The sequence below is a fragment of the Mustelus asterias genome, chromosome 3 (assembly GCF_964213995.1).
Source record: "Mustelus asterias chromosome 3, sMusAst1.hap1.1, whole genome shotgun sequence".
NCBI lineage: Eukaryota > Metazoa > Chordata > Chondrichthyes > Carcharhiniformes > Triakidae > Mustelus > Mustelus asterias.
The window spans coordinates 70,622,040-70,637,393 of record NC_135803.1 but is presented as its reverse complement, the minus strand read 5'-3'; the positions used below and the strand labels follow the sequence as shown (position 1 = coordinate 70,637,393).

The window sequence follows — 15,354 nt, the reverse complement described above, 5'->3', positions numbered from 1 at the left end:
ACATTAACACTTACCAAAACATTCACCTCAACATTAACACCCACCAAAACATTCACCCCAACATTAACACTCACCAAAACATTCACCTCGACATTAACACCCACCAAAACATTCACCTCAGCATTAACACCCACCCAAACATTCACATCTAGATCCATAAGCACCCAACAAAAAAATCCCCTCCTCGCCCCTAACCTCACTAGCACCCATCAGAACATTCACTTAATCCCATTAATACTTGTCAGGAAAATTAAATATTTTTCTGTTGGTGTCTTGTCATATTTTTAAACTGTTGGAGTATGCGAGTGGTAATTAAAGCAGCATTTATGAATCTAAACTGTGGGTTTGATATAGTAATGAGCCTTGATTTACATCAGTCAGATGGTTACATCGGGTGTTTCCTAAGGTTGGTGGCACAGTGGCACAGTGGTTAGCACTGCTGCCTCACAGCGCCAGGGACCTGGGTTCTGTTCTGGCCTCAGGTCACTGTCTGTGTGAAGTTTGCATGTTCTCCCCGTGTCTGCGTGGGTTTCCTTTGGGTGCTCCGGTTTCCTCCCACGCTCCAAAGATGTGCAGGTTTGGTTAACTAGCCATGGTAAATTACCCCTTAGTCTCAGGAGGACTAGCAGGGTAAATATGTGGGGTTGAGGAGATAGGGCCTGGGTGGGATTGTGGTTGGTACAGATTCAATGGGATGAATGACCACCTTCTGCACTGTAGGAATAAGGGATAAAGAAAGAAATAACAGGAGTAGATTTAACTATGTTGTTGTGAGTCAAAAGAGAATATATGCAAGGTGTATAAGAAAGGTGTCTTAAGAAAAGTATGGATAGAATGTGTTTACTGTTCTTTTAAACTCTAAAAGTTAAAGTAAAAAAATGAAGATAATCATTTCTGGCGAGTACATTTCTAAAGAGACTGGGTGAGATAATGGACAGATGAAGGGAAAGAAAATATTTAAGGAGATACCAAAACCTAAGGGAGTAGAGGTTTTAGATCTCAGCAGACAGCAGGAATAGTTGGGAAACTCCAGCAAGAAGTGCCAATGAAGCCATTGGTCAGGCAGTTTCAGGTTATAAGCTAAATTATCCAGCCTTTCCTGCCAGCGGGATATTATGATCCCGCTGAAGTCGACCCCAGTTGCAGGTTCCTCGACAATGGCACGGGTGAGGAATGTACATTGGCATTGACTTCAGTTGGATCAGACAATCCTTTTGGCCACTGATAACAAGCCGCCTCTGCCACAGAGGACTGCCTCAGAATTCCACTCTAGGTATCTGGTCAAAATCCATTGTTCAGCTTAGGAGATAGATGGCTCTTCATACCTCTGCAGGTATCACAAGTTTCAGTGGTTTTCTCCCTTTGATATGGGTCCAGGTTTGTCTGTTAATCCCTTATTTCATTGATTACAATAGGTCCACACATTGATGGCATGAGATTCCACAAGGGTGATGGTTGAACTTTGCCCTGTAATTACTGTTGGAATTTTCCAAAATTAACCACCTGGCAAATCATGTGGCTTGTGGCAGCCATGCTTTTATATAAGCAAAAGTAAAGTTTGAATTAAACAGTGTATGATCTCTTTCATCCCTTATGGACATGACACCCACCAAACCATTAACCCCAGCCTCATTAACATTCACCAAACCATTAACCCCAGTCTCAGTAACATTCACCAAACCATTAACCCCAGTCTCAGTATCATTCACCAAACCATGAACCCCAGTCTCAGTAACATTCACCAAACCATTAACTTAGTCTCATTAACATTCACCAAACCATTCACTTCAGTCTCATTAACATTCACCAAATCCAATCCTGCCAACAACTGTGGAAATTATTCTCCTCTTTTCTCACCATTACCCAATCAATTCATTTGGCTCCTATCTTGCCAACTACCCTAATTTCCCTGACTATTGATTACAATAGTACAATTTTGCAATTTTGGTAAGAGCGTGGAGTTTGTCTCAGAACAAAGTTTAAAGTCTACCATGCAGTGGGCTCTTACATCACTCCTTTATGGGTGCAAGATTTGGACAATCTACTGACATCACATAATGCCTGACCAGCTCAATGATTTCCATTTTAGGAAACCTGTTTCATGCCTTACCCACATCCTTGTGATGATTCCTAAATTAGGTTGCGCAAAATTGGGTGCAGTTTTTCTGACCATCATTTAACTAATGATTTGTGAAGCTCTTAGCATTCTGTGTACCCTAATTTATAAAACTTCCTACCTCAGTTTTATCCATACGTTGGCCAACCTTCTTTTGGAATCATTTCAATTTATCATCAACTAATGAGAACAGCTTTGCTTTGTCAACCTTATCTAAACATGTCATGATTATGTACACCTCTATCAAATCTCCCCTCAATCTCCTTTGCTTAAAGAAACAACCCCAGCTTTTCCTTGAAGCTGAATTTCCTCATCCATTCCGGTAAATCTTATATGCACCATCCCAAGGACCTTCACATCCTCCTGAAAGTGTGTCCATTACTGGATGCAATCATCCAATGTGGCATAACCAGAGCTTTAAAAAGGTTCAGCATAACTTCCCTGCTTTTCTACTCAATACCTCTACTTATGAAGCCCAAGGTCCCAAAGGCATTGTAAACTAGACTCTAAATATATCCTTCCACCTTCACAGATCAATGGACATGATTCCCAGATTCCTCTAGTCCTGCACACTCTTTAGAACTGTGCCATGAAGTCTATATTGCCTCTCCCTATCCCTTCTTCCAAAATGCATCACCTCACTCTTCTCTGTAATAGGAGAAGCAATGGCCTGGTGGTATTATTGGTAGACTATTAATCCAGAAACTCAGCTAATGGTCTAGGGACCCAGGTTTGAACCCTGCCATGGCAGATAGTGGAATTGAATTCAATAAAAATATCTGGAATTAAGAATCCAGTGATGGCCATTGTTGATTATCAGAAAAACCCATCTGATTCACTAACGTCCTTTCAGCAAGGAAATCTGCTGTCCTTACCTTGTCTGGCCTACATGTGACTCCAGAGCCACAGCAATGTAATTGATGATCAACTGCCCTCTGAAATGGCCTAGCAGGCTACTCAGTTCAAGGGAAACTAGGGATGAGCAATAAATGCTGACCAGCCAGAGATGCCATGTCCTATGAATTAAAAAAAAAATCCAACTGCTACTTGTCTGCCCATTCTGCTAGCCTCACCATATACTATTGCAGTTGATTCAGAGACTTTAACAATTTGTGTCCAGAATGATTAATTAAAATCGGCTGCCCAGTGTGGAAGTTCATACCAATTAATTAGCCCACATTTAGGAGTCTGATGCACTTGAACCCAATGGACCCAACTCTAAACATTTCATAAAATCACATTCCAAACAACCCATTTCCCTCCTGTGCATCTCATGCACAAACAACCCATTATGGCGTTGCGTGGTACACAAATGCAATCAACCCATTCTTAACCCCTTTGTCTCACATCCAGACCAAACCATTTAATCTTTTCTCTTCCTACACTTGTGCACAGATTTATTTGATATGACAGATATTTTAGTTTCCAGCCTACATTGGGATTGGTTTCAACTGACATGAAAATTAAGCTGTAGCTGTAGTCCATTGTATTTATTTGTTATATACATGCACATATATTGCTGACCAATTGTTCATGAGGTACTTTCTCTGTCTTGTTGATTGTCCAGGGCAGTAGTGCAGAGAAGTGCTAGGTTCTTGTTCCAATCAGATTCTAAGCCTGCCCTCAATCTTGAGCTTTCCCACTTCACCATCAGTAGCCCAGGGATTCTGCCATGGAGGTGCACATCAATTTTGATTTCAGATTAAAGACTGTACAGAGTCCTTCAACTGATGAATAAGATAGCGACTGGAAGCTTGCAGCTTCCATACCCAGTATACAATGAGTTGGCTGGTTCCCAATAAAGGCAGCATGAAGACAGCAGCAAGTGGCCTTGGTGCCTCTGGGCTAGGGGAAGGTCCCCCTTCTGATTGCCATCTAATGACCTGGTTTAAGTGGTTGTCAGGTGCTGCTGTGCTACCCCCACACACAGTCGAATAATCTTCCAACAATCACTGTCAAAACTCACATATGGAATATGGTTACTGAGATGAGGTAATTGGGGAAGGTGGGGTAGATAAGCAGCAGCTAGGGAACTGCATTTCAGCAAGCTCTGAAGGAGGAGAGCAATGGACGCAAGAAAGCTGGCTGGCTACATGATGAGTTCTTCAGGGACCGTGATGATTCCTTATCAATAATGACCATGGTGAGTTGCTGCAAATGAACCAGACAAATTTTAAGGCAGGTGAATATACTGAAATTTTCTTTGGGATTAGGCAATAAGTTTCACAGCTTTTTGAAACTTGAATTGTCAAGGTTATTGGGGAGGAGAGGAGGGCAGGGAGCAATTTCAAGCCATGTTTACTTCATCAGTGGAAAGAATGAGATTGATTGTTCCATACATTTCAATGTTTTGGTGTACTGTCTGTGTCACATATCACCTCGCTCTATTTGCCTGCAAATATTATCTAACACACAATGTACCCAGCGCACCAGGTGTGAACTGACCAGAGTGAAGTGCACCTTTAGCATCACCTTTAGCAGTGTAATACAGTAGACTAGACAGCACAAACCAACATCCAAGTTCCTCACTTTATTGTTGCTTCATTCTGGTTGAACCTAGTGTGGTGATTTTGTTCTATCCGATTGGCATAAAACACAAGTGGAACACAAAATGAGACGGACATCAGTTTTCCCTGGAATTCTCAGCTTAATTCAGTTCCCCAAGATATAGCACCATGGGGGTATCCACAGTGGAGCAGGTGGTTTGTAAAATTGATGTGTTAGAGCATTGAGGAATCAATGCAGATGGGGGAAGTGGGGCTTTGTTTAGGACAGGGATATTTGCAGTAGACATTTACAAAGTCACAGTTTCTGGAAGAAGACTGCAAAGGTCGGGTTTGGAAATGATTATATGCCAGCTTCTCAATAGTTCTGCAACCAAATAGAGTTGGAGACAGGAAATTGTTGCATGCAGCAGTGGAAAGGCTTACAGGATCTGAAACACAGCTGAGCTCAGTTTCAAACAGGATACCAAGACTGGTAACAGGGAAGTGGTCAAGAGTGGTGGGGAAGATGCATATGGAAGCTGATTCCATGTCTCTGGGGGGAAGGTTTGTACATGAGCTAGGGGAGGAGGTCCCTTACCCTACAGTAAACCACCATCTATCTGTAAATAGACCACCTTCACCTGTACAGAAACCCCTCCTCCCCAGGATCCACTCCCCCTACTACAGACAACACTCCTGTCCTGCCCACTGTCCTCTGAATAGGTTCCCTTTCTCCTGTACAGGACCTTCCCATTTTCATTTTGAATAGAAGCCTTACCTTGGCATCTGAGTGACTATATGCACTTGATGAATTCAGCTGATTTTAAGAACTCGCGGGAAAGGGGTTAAGATTTGAAGGACCTCTCGAGTGAAGTTTGTTCAAGGTGTGAGGAGTCACTGGGGAACCTGATGAGGTTCTAGTGGCTGGGTTATCAATTCCTGAACCATTCTGGATCCATCATTGGGTTCACCCTGCTACAGACAGCAATGGGGAAAAGTCAAATTTGGTAGAGCGCAAATGTATACATTTCAAATGTTAATACAGCATCTCCTCAGCCTGCTTGATTGACACTGTATCCACCATCTTCAACTTCTACTCCCTCCACCATCGATGCACAATGGACAGTGTTTACTATTTACAAGATACACTGCAACCACTCAACAAGGGATCTCCATAGTGACACAGAATACACATAACTCCCTATGGATAAAAGCAAAATACTGTGGATGCTGGAATCTGAAACTAAAACAGAAAATGCTGGAAAATCTCAGCAGGTCTGACAGCATCTGTGGAGGGAGAATAGAGCTAATGTCTTGAGTCTGGATGACCAGACTTGAAATATTGGTTCTATTCTCTCTTTACTCTCTTATTAAAATTAATGTTACCCCTCACAAAGATCAATCAGGCTGTTGCAAGATGTGACAATCAGTAGCTTTTGTCTTTAGCCCTCAGTTTTTAAAGACGTTAGCCCATGATCAGGACTGGGAACCCTAGCGGATGTTTTTTGAGGCCGAGTGCAATGTGCCTTCTGCCATCTCTGGCTGAGTTGGGCCAAGAAGACAAATCAAAGTTTTGTCCATCTAGTTCAGTCTGGCTATGATACTGATCACCACTGATTTGAGTTCACAGCAACTTAATCAAGCTATTATCTTCAACAAGGTGGTGATCGGGGTGGTCTTGTGATTGAATATCATGTGATCATGTGCCATGAGATCAAATTCTCAATTTCGAAATCCGGAATACACAGAGAGGCCAGTAGTTTGTCTCATCTCCTTTGTGAATATGCTGTAATTTTTATCTCATTGTTATGAGTTTTACACACTGCTTACCAATGTCTGATTAGATAAAAGTGGATCAGGGAAGGCAAGGGGCAAGATATGAAAGCTACAGTGCAGGCCAGTCTCTATCAGTCTGAGCTTGGACACATGCTGTGCTGTTGCCACCTGGTGGCACTGAGTACAAAACACAAGAAAGCGATATGGAAATACTCAGTCGGTCAGGCAGCATTGGTTTGCCCCCTTCTCTGACACTTTCTCCTCCTTTGTACACAGGCCCTGTTTCACCTCTCTCATTTCTTGTTTAAAATCATAGTCCTCTGTAGGGTTGCTGACCATCCAGGATTGATGTGGTGCCTCCAGGAATTGAAGATCAATTTCCAGGACACTGCCGTGTGCAGCCCTGGAGAAAAATCATTGAGACATTAATTTTTTTATCATTTTCTTTGTACATTTCTCTTTACCAGATATAAAAATATTGAAAATGGGCGAAAAGAAAAGGCTGTTTGGCTAACAGTCAAGCATCATCCAATTGAATAATGAGTCTTTTTGTTTTCTAATTGGTGTAGGAAGGGATTACATCACAAGAATGATGTGCTGGCTGTCGAACGGTTGAAGCATGGGGGAAAATCATGTGATGAAACCTCTAGGAATGCATTGAATCACAGTTGGCAACCTTAACTACCTGTGCAAGTAGCATGCCAATTTTCTCAATGTAAGGCATTTCACTGAATGAGGCTAACACATGCTCAACTGCAGGCAACCATTATTGAACTAACACCTCCCCAACAGACAGGGCAGCAGAGGGACCAATATCACAAAATGCTCAGATCTTCCACTATACTACACTTGCTTTCCACTTGAAAAAAAAACTTCTAATGTAAAATGATACATGTACATAAGTTCGCAGAGCACAACATTTAATAGATTGGGTTGCATGCTTGTTTTTACTGTAATCAAAAGCAACGCATTCATGAGTTTTTGAAGTTTATTTATTAGCGTCACAAGCAGGCTTACATTAACACTGCAATGAAGTTGCTGTGAATATCCCCTAGTCGTCACACTCTGGAGCCTGTTCGGGTACACTGAGGGAGAATTTAGCATGGCCAACCCAACTAACCAGCACGTGTTTCGGACTATGGGAGGAAACTGGAGTACCAGGAGGAAACCCATGCAGACATGGGGAGAACGTGCAGATTTCACACAGAAGGTGACCCGGAAATTAAACCCGGGTCCCTGGCACTGTGAGGCAGCAGTGCTAATGACTGTGCCACTGTACATGTAAAAAATATAGTTATCCCTTAACACCAATATGTGAAAATTCTCTATCTCCATGTTGGATTTAAAACTGTAATGGAGGGAAGGTTTTCAATTTTGGAGACATAGTGCCTGATTTTACCATTTTCATTCTAAGTGCCGAATCTGGGCGTAATGCAGAGCCGACTTAGAAATCTGCTTTCAGGCGCCCCCATACGCTCTCAGCCATCTCCAGTCCCATTCGTGCTGTGGGCGGGGCTTAGCGCAGCCAAAACGATCGGAGCTCTGAACTGCGCATGCGCAGTTTGAAAAAAATTTGAAAAAGCGCACCCGTGTCAGATCGCTCCCGGTGCGCAGAAAGCGGAGAAAGCGGCCCGGAGGCAAAAATCGGGAGCGATGGTGCACACACACATCACTGTCCCCCTTATCCACCACCCCCGCTAACCACACACATCACCAGTGACGTAGCTAGTGGGGGAGCAAGAGGAGTGACCGCTCCCCCTGAGCACCTTCTTCAAAAGTGGAGCCTTTTCAACGGGGTGTGTAAGTTTTTCGGGCAACCCCAACTCATATAAGGACTGTAAAACTCACATTGGCCATTTAAATGGTAGAAGTGGCCACGTTTGGCTGCAGAAACTGGCTGTTTTCTCCCAGCAAGCTCAGCTCTGCCTGTGTGCAGAAAGGATGCCTCCAGTCGAACTCACAAACGGTCAGGGCCCAGACAGGCTGCTGATTAGATTAACTGAATCACGAAGGGAGCAGATGACGTCACCAGACCAGACTCGCATCGAGATTGGAAGATCGATACCAAACACAATGTACCTGGATAAGATACAATAGATACGATAATGGGGCTATCCAGCAGTAAGGAGAAACCCATCTCCATGATGGGAAAGCAATCTGTAAGCCCCGGTAAAGTGATTAGGAACATCAATGGGCCATTCACACTGGACACGGCAGTCTCAGCCGTTTGTGATTTCAATAGACTGTGCTATCACTGAGGCTGATAGCAATCTAGGACCATTGTTCTTGTAATTGCCGGTGGGGGCGGAGCTCACGGGACCTTTGAAATCTGAACTTTAAAAAGTGTGGCTTCGCAGCCATTCTCTCTCTTTCTCTTCGGACCCTCAAGGCAACTCTCTCGCCCTCCTGAACTGCGTTGCAGACAGCAGTTTTCCAGCACACAGCCAACCCAGAAGGTCAAGGTCAGATCAACTGAGTATTTCCTAGTAATTCGTGAAGTTCCCGAGGGTAACATAACAGTGGAGGCTTTTGTGAGAATGGTGGGTGCATGAACCTTTTCATAGTATAAGATATTGCTAACACTGTTTAAAGTTAGATTTTACGTTGTGCCCGTTTAGTTTTGTTCCCCTAGTCATAGTTATAGAGTATAAGATACCTATATGTTGTTTTCTGGTGTTGATGAGGTTTAATTTTGGTGTTTAATGAAAGATATATGATTTGAACTCGATTGGAGCCCATCTTGCTCTTTCATTTTCTCATCAGCTATCTCTGGTCGGGTCACATTTTAATATCCCTTACCATAATTCCGGAGTCGAGAACCGAGGGTACTCTGGGCGATTCGAACCCGCCCACTCAGGAAAGGCTGCCAGATAGTGGATAGGCAGCAGTTTTCTTTTCTCTCTCTTGGGGGCGCTACTCTAGTGAAGTAGCCACAAGGTGGCTGTTGTTCCATCGGCTAGAGAGAGAATCACTCGGGCATTGGTGGGGTTTGGGTAACGGAGAACCAAACCTAAAATAAGCCTACGAGTGGAGTTAAAAAGAGGGAGCCCGCTACAGGTGTTCCTCACGGGCCCCTCAGATCTCTTCCCGAGATCTGAAGTCCTCGATCCATGTACTGCAATCACGGGATGCGATACGGATACGGGGACGTCAGGCAGCGAGGAAGATATGCAATCTCCTGAGAGGGCATGCAATCACGAGGATAATTGACAGGCCGCGAAGGACATAAATATGCAGCCACCGCGACGAACGGGCAGTCGAGACCAAGCATCCCTCGCCGACGGACAACACCAGCCGAGATTGGGTGAGTAAATAGATTTGGTGATTATCACTTAAAGAATTTAAACCACTACAGAGTCCAACATTGGCAGCTTTAATTTAAATAAACCAGCTCATTTAAGTACATAGCAAAGATCAAGAACAAGAGTATGACATCGCAGGAATGGTTTAGTGAAAATATTTGGTGTGTAATTTATAGTTTTAGTCACCATTCATTCAATACTGTGTATCATTAGAATTAACTACTCCAAAGCTGAACTAGAATTTGGCACCTTGTATCTCTCTATTTGCATGAACATTTGATTGCTTTGTCCATTTTAAGCACTGGTTATTTTGAGCTAGCTGTGTCTCGAGCATAGCCAATGAATTAATGAGTTTACGGAAGCGACATGATTGCCATTATTGCCATGATTGCCAGTTTCTGGAGGGTACAAATGCACACGCCCTGCCACGCGTGCTCAGCGGGTGCAAAGTGAGAAAGGCAATATGGATTACAGGGTTGTTCAATTTAATATATATTGCAAAGGCAAGTTTAAGTTGCTTTTTCATTTTATTATGAGGGTGTTATATGTCTATTGTTAAGATTGCCTAGAAAAACTATCGTAGATTTTTTTTTTCTGATAAGGAATGCCACGGAGAAAAACACTAAGAAGAAGAAGCTATCTGGGTGGGACAGAAAGAAGATGAAAGAAATTGCAAATAGAGAAAAAGAATAATCAAAATGTCAGAGATTGGACGCCTACTTTTCATTCGGCAAGCACACAACGTCCGCTGCGCCAGAGGTGGAACCCTCTGAAGACTTGCTACCTACCTTCAGCCCAGGAGATGGATACGGTGCACAGGCCGTTGTGGTTGCACCTGAGGTGGAACCCTCTAAAGACTTGCTAGTACCTACTTTCGTCCTAGGGGCTGGTGACAGCACCCTGACTGCTCCGGCTGCACAGGTGGTGGAAGTGGAGCCCCTAGAAGACGTGACCACTTCAGCAGACTATCGTCCAGAGGACGAAGATGACACAGTAAGACTATGTGCGATCATTGACACACATACAGAATACCCAACAGATCCACACCTGTTTTGTGAAACACCTGTAACACCTGATCTAGTACGTGATCTTCTTGAGTTAGGCCCTTGTCAGCCAGGTCTTAAAGATAATTTTGACAGTTTTCCAAAAGATGAAGCTGCATGTCATTTCGGTGCAACTTGGTACAAGAAACAAGTTAAAAGTGGTTGTGAAATGGATAGGCACTGGCTGGTTTACTCACCAAGAGCAAACACTATGCTTTGTTTTGCTTGTTGGCTTTGTGCAAATCGGTCGGATGGTTGGAGTGATCCAAAAACTGGTTGCAAGATTTTTATTAAAGGTACACACAAAATTGAAAAACATGAAAAAAGTGAAAGTCACAAAAAAGCAGAGAAAAATCTTTTCCTTACCAAATTTCGTTTGTTCAACGACAGAACTGTCTTGGTTGACCTTGTAATGGCAGAAAGGAAAGAGATAGAGAAAAATAGGATGATTCTAACCCATATTATAGATGCGGTTCTCTGTTTGGGAAAACAGGGATTGGCATTCCGTGGTCATTGTGAGTATCAAGGTTTAGGTTCCCCAAGTACAAATGAAGGCAATTTTTTGGAACTTATTAAGGTGTTTGCCAAAAATGATACATTACTGGAGCAACATTTATTACTAAGTGATCGAAATGCAACATATCTCAGCCCTGACATACAAAATGATCTGATACAGTCCTTGTCAGCCCAGGTTCTATCAAAGATAATAGCTGAAATCAAGGTGGCTAAGTACTTTGCAATAATTGTTGATTCTACTATTGATATCGGCAGAACTGATCAATTTTCTTTATCCTTGCGATATGTAACAGTAAACGGTGATGCAGTGGAACGATTTATACAATTCAGCGAATTACCTGGAGCAAGGGCTGAAGATTTTTTCAACATTCTTCTTCCAGCAATCAAAAACTTAGGGCTGTCAATAACTATGTGTCATGGTCAGTCTTACGATGGAACAAGCATCATGTCGGGTGAAATATCTGGTCTCCAAACAAAGATTAGGGAAGTTGCTCCAAATGCACTCTTTACGCACTGCTGCGCACATAATTTAAATTTGGTTCTAATTGATGCAGTAAGCTCAAGTATTCAAACCAAGTTGTTTTTTGGAACTCGGCAAAGTGTCTATACCTTTTTTTCTGGCAGTTTACCTCGTCTTTCAGTACTAAAAGAAGGACAACGCAATCATATCAAATCTTTCGCACTCACTCTAAAGAAACTTTGTGATACTAGATGAGCGTCCAGAAAGTCAGCAGTAGAGGCAGTCTTGCAGAATTTACCAGCACTAGTAGTTGCTCTGCAAAGAATTCTGGATGGTGAGATAAAAAACTGTACTCCTAAACAGCTCGCTGAGGCAAAGGGTATACTGGAAACGCTCAGTACTTACAAATTCTTAGTTTTTCTTATATTCTGGAGTAAAGTGCAAGACAAGGCTTTCAATTTATCCATATATTTACAGAAAAGTAGTCTAGATCTGGTAACGGCTTCTCATTTGATTCAGCTTTTTGAAAAAGATATGAAAAACATGCGAAATGAGTATGAATCTCAATTCAAACAAATTGAGAATGAAGCAACCGAGTTGGGTCGAAAATGTGATATTTATACAGAATACAAGCAGCACAGAGAACGTAAAAGAAAAAGATTCCATGAAGAAATTGCAGAGGATGAAGGAATATTTGATGCCCGAAAGAACTTCATAGTTGAATCCTACTTAGTGTCCTTAGACTCTGTTATAAATAGCACAAGTAAAAGATTTGAGCATTTAAAAAATGTGGCTTCCAAATTTAGTGGTTTAGATCCAAAGCATTTTGACAACGCAGATAATGTGAACAAATTAGAATTTTTAGCAGACACGTACTCAGACATCATCAACAGTCAAACTGAAATCGTACAAGAATTTCTTTCATTCAAAGACGTGTACAAAGAGATAATGAGCACTAGCAGTAAGGCAAATTCAAGTGTCGAGAAACTGACCATCAACAATGTACTAAAATTCATGATCGCCAATGACATGTGTTCCATTTATCCTAACCTATCCACATTGTACCACATTTTTCTGACCTTACCAATAACTAGCGCAGTTGCGGAACGATCCTTTAGCCGGCTCCAACGCATAAAGTCCTACCTTCATTCTACAATGGGCAAGGATAGATTGTCTGGGTTAGCTTTGGTCTCCATTGAAAGCAGTTGGCTACTGAGGTAGATTATAATAAAGTAATAGATAACTTTGCTAGAATGAAGCCTAGACGAAAGAGGCTGTTGTAGTTGCTTCATACCTTTTTCATATTGCTTCCTTTTGTTTTCATTTTACGTTTAAATGTAAAATAATTAAATAACACACGTGTTTTTATTATATTTTGATTTTAAATACAAAATAAAAATGTATAATAAATTTAAAATTATTTGGTATGCGTCGTGGCGCCTATTTTATGTGCTCGCTCCCCCTAACTTTAGAACCTGGCTATGCCCCTGCACATCACTGTCCCCCTTATCCACCCCCCCCCCCCACTACCCACTCACATCACTGTCCCCCTTATCAACCGCCTCCACTACCCACACACATCGCTGTCCCCCTTATCCACCCCCCCAATACCCACACACATCGCTGTCCCCCTTATCCACCCCCCCACTACCCACACACATCTCTGTCCCCCTTATCCACCCCCCCACTACCCACACACATCACTGTCCCCCTTATCCACTCCCCCCACTACCCACACACATCACTGTCCCCCTTATCCACCCCCCACTACCCAGACGGATCACCACCCCTGCCCCCTCCCCTCCCCACTGATCGCCCGCAGAGTGGCAGCGGACCCCCTGCCCCCCCACCAAAGATCCATCTCCCCCCACCAGAGATCCATCTGCCCCCCCACCCCCCCCCCCCCCACCAGTGAGCGATCGGGCCTCCCCTCCCCCCGAGATGCATCTTACCCACCTCCCTCCTCACCCACCACCCCCCCCACCATACAACGATCTGGCCTCACTCTCCCCCCGACAATGAACTGGCTTCACTCCCCCCCCCCAAAGAATGGTCTGACCTCACTCCCCCTCCCCTCCAGAGGAACATCTGACCCACCTCCTCCTCCCTCCCCACCAGACAACGATCAGCCCTCCCCCCATCACCAGACAACGATCAGCCCTCCCCCCCCTCCCCACCACCAGACAACGATCAGCCCTCCCCCCCCACCACCAGACAACGATCAGCCCTCTCGCCCCCGCCCCCCCAGAGATACATCTGACCCACCTCCCCCCCCCCCCCAACCAGACAATGATATGGCCTCACTCCCCTCCTCCCCCCCCAACCAGAGAATTATCTGACCCGCCTCCCTCCTCCCCCCCCACCACTGATCTGAGTCAGAGAGCTGTTGGAAACACTGAACGTGCCCTTCAGAAGCTGGAACGTCCGTTTCAGACTTTTATTTAGCAGGTCCATTATGGCGCGGTTCAGGATTGGCAAACGCGGTGGTAAAGGGGGAAATGCTGATAAAGTTAGACGGGCAGTTCATTAATTCAATTTAAATGCATGCAAATGCATTTAAATCGTCGTTGCGCCCATTTTGGGCGCGAATCGAATCACTGCCATTCCCGGGTTTCGGTAAAGTGGCAATCTGCGCAGATGCAGGTGCGGATCGCGATAATGGCCTCTCACCCGACTTTACCACGTTTTCGCACACGAAAACGGGCGCAAAGCAATGGTAAAATAGGGCCCAAAGAGATGAGAGAGAGAAATTATCTTACTGTTCCACTGGGAAATTTCTTCTACACTTTTGTAGCAGTTTGGGTGTTGTAATAAAAAGACGTTCAAAAATGGTTATTCTAGTCATATGACCTCTCTCCCCATAATGATTTCAGAAGGTAATTGATTAGCTCAGGTCTCGGCAAACCATGGCTATTGTTTAATGTTCTAGTTAATTAGATTCTGTAATGTCCCAGCCATTAAGTCCTGAATGATTCATCATCCATCTTGATGAGATAGGAAGAACACTTTCCATACAGCTATTGTCCAAGTAGATTTTGTGTCTCTTCTTAAAAGGAAACATTATAAAAATACAAATGGTGAGAAACGGTGCAGTTTCATTCATCTTTTGAAGTAATCTTGGTATCAGTAATTGTGGTAGGAGGATGTATTGTCATTCTTCATTATAATTCCCCAAAACCAAGTTTGAGACATCAGATTCACGTGTGTATGGCCTGAACAGAATGATGTGGAGATGCCGGCGTTGGACTGGGGTAAACACAGTAAGGAGTCTAACAACACCAGGTTAAAGTCCAACAGGTTTATTTGGTAGCAAACGCCACTAGCTTTCGGAGTGCTGCTCCTTCGTCAGGTGAGTGGGAGATCTGCCGAATATCAGAGGCCGAATGCTCGTGACCGCTGAAGTGCTCCCCAACAGGAAGAGAACAGTCTTGCCTGGTGATTGTCAAGCGGTGTTCATTCATCCGTTGTCGTTGTCCAAGGCGGCCTTCATGACACACGACAGCGCAGAGTCGTTGAGCAGAGACTGATAGCCAGGTTCCACACACAGCTTTGTGATGGCTTGATTTGCTCCTCTTTGCTGAGACCACTTTGTGCTCTCTTAACACATTCTCAATGTCAGACACATTCTCACTGATTCCTACTGTAAATAGCTCGG

The 15,354-nt window shown here is 43.7% G+C and overlaps 1 protein-coding gene across 1 annotated transcript in view; it reads right to left on the bottom strand.

Moving 5' to 3' along the window:
• inpp5d (inositol polyphosphate-5-phosphatase D) overlaps window positions 1–5,471 on the bottom strand; it is a 184,255-nt gene extending 178,784 nt beyond the window's left edge. Inside the window, exon 1 of the mRNA XM_078209150.1 lies at window positions 5,381–5,471. The gene's annotated coding sequence lies outside the window, so the exon portion shown is untranslated. The remainder of the gene's footprint in view (window positions 1–5,380) is intronic.
• Between the last annotated feature and the right edge of the window lie 9,883 nt (window positions 5,472–15,354).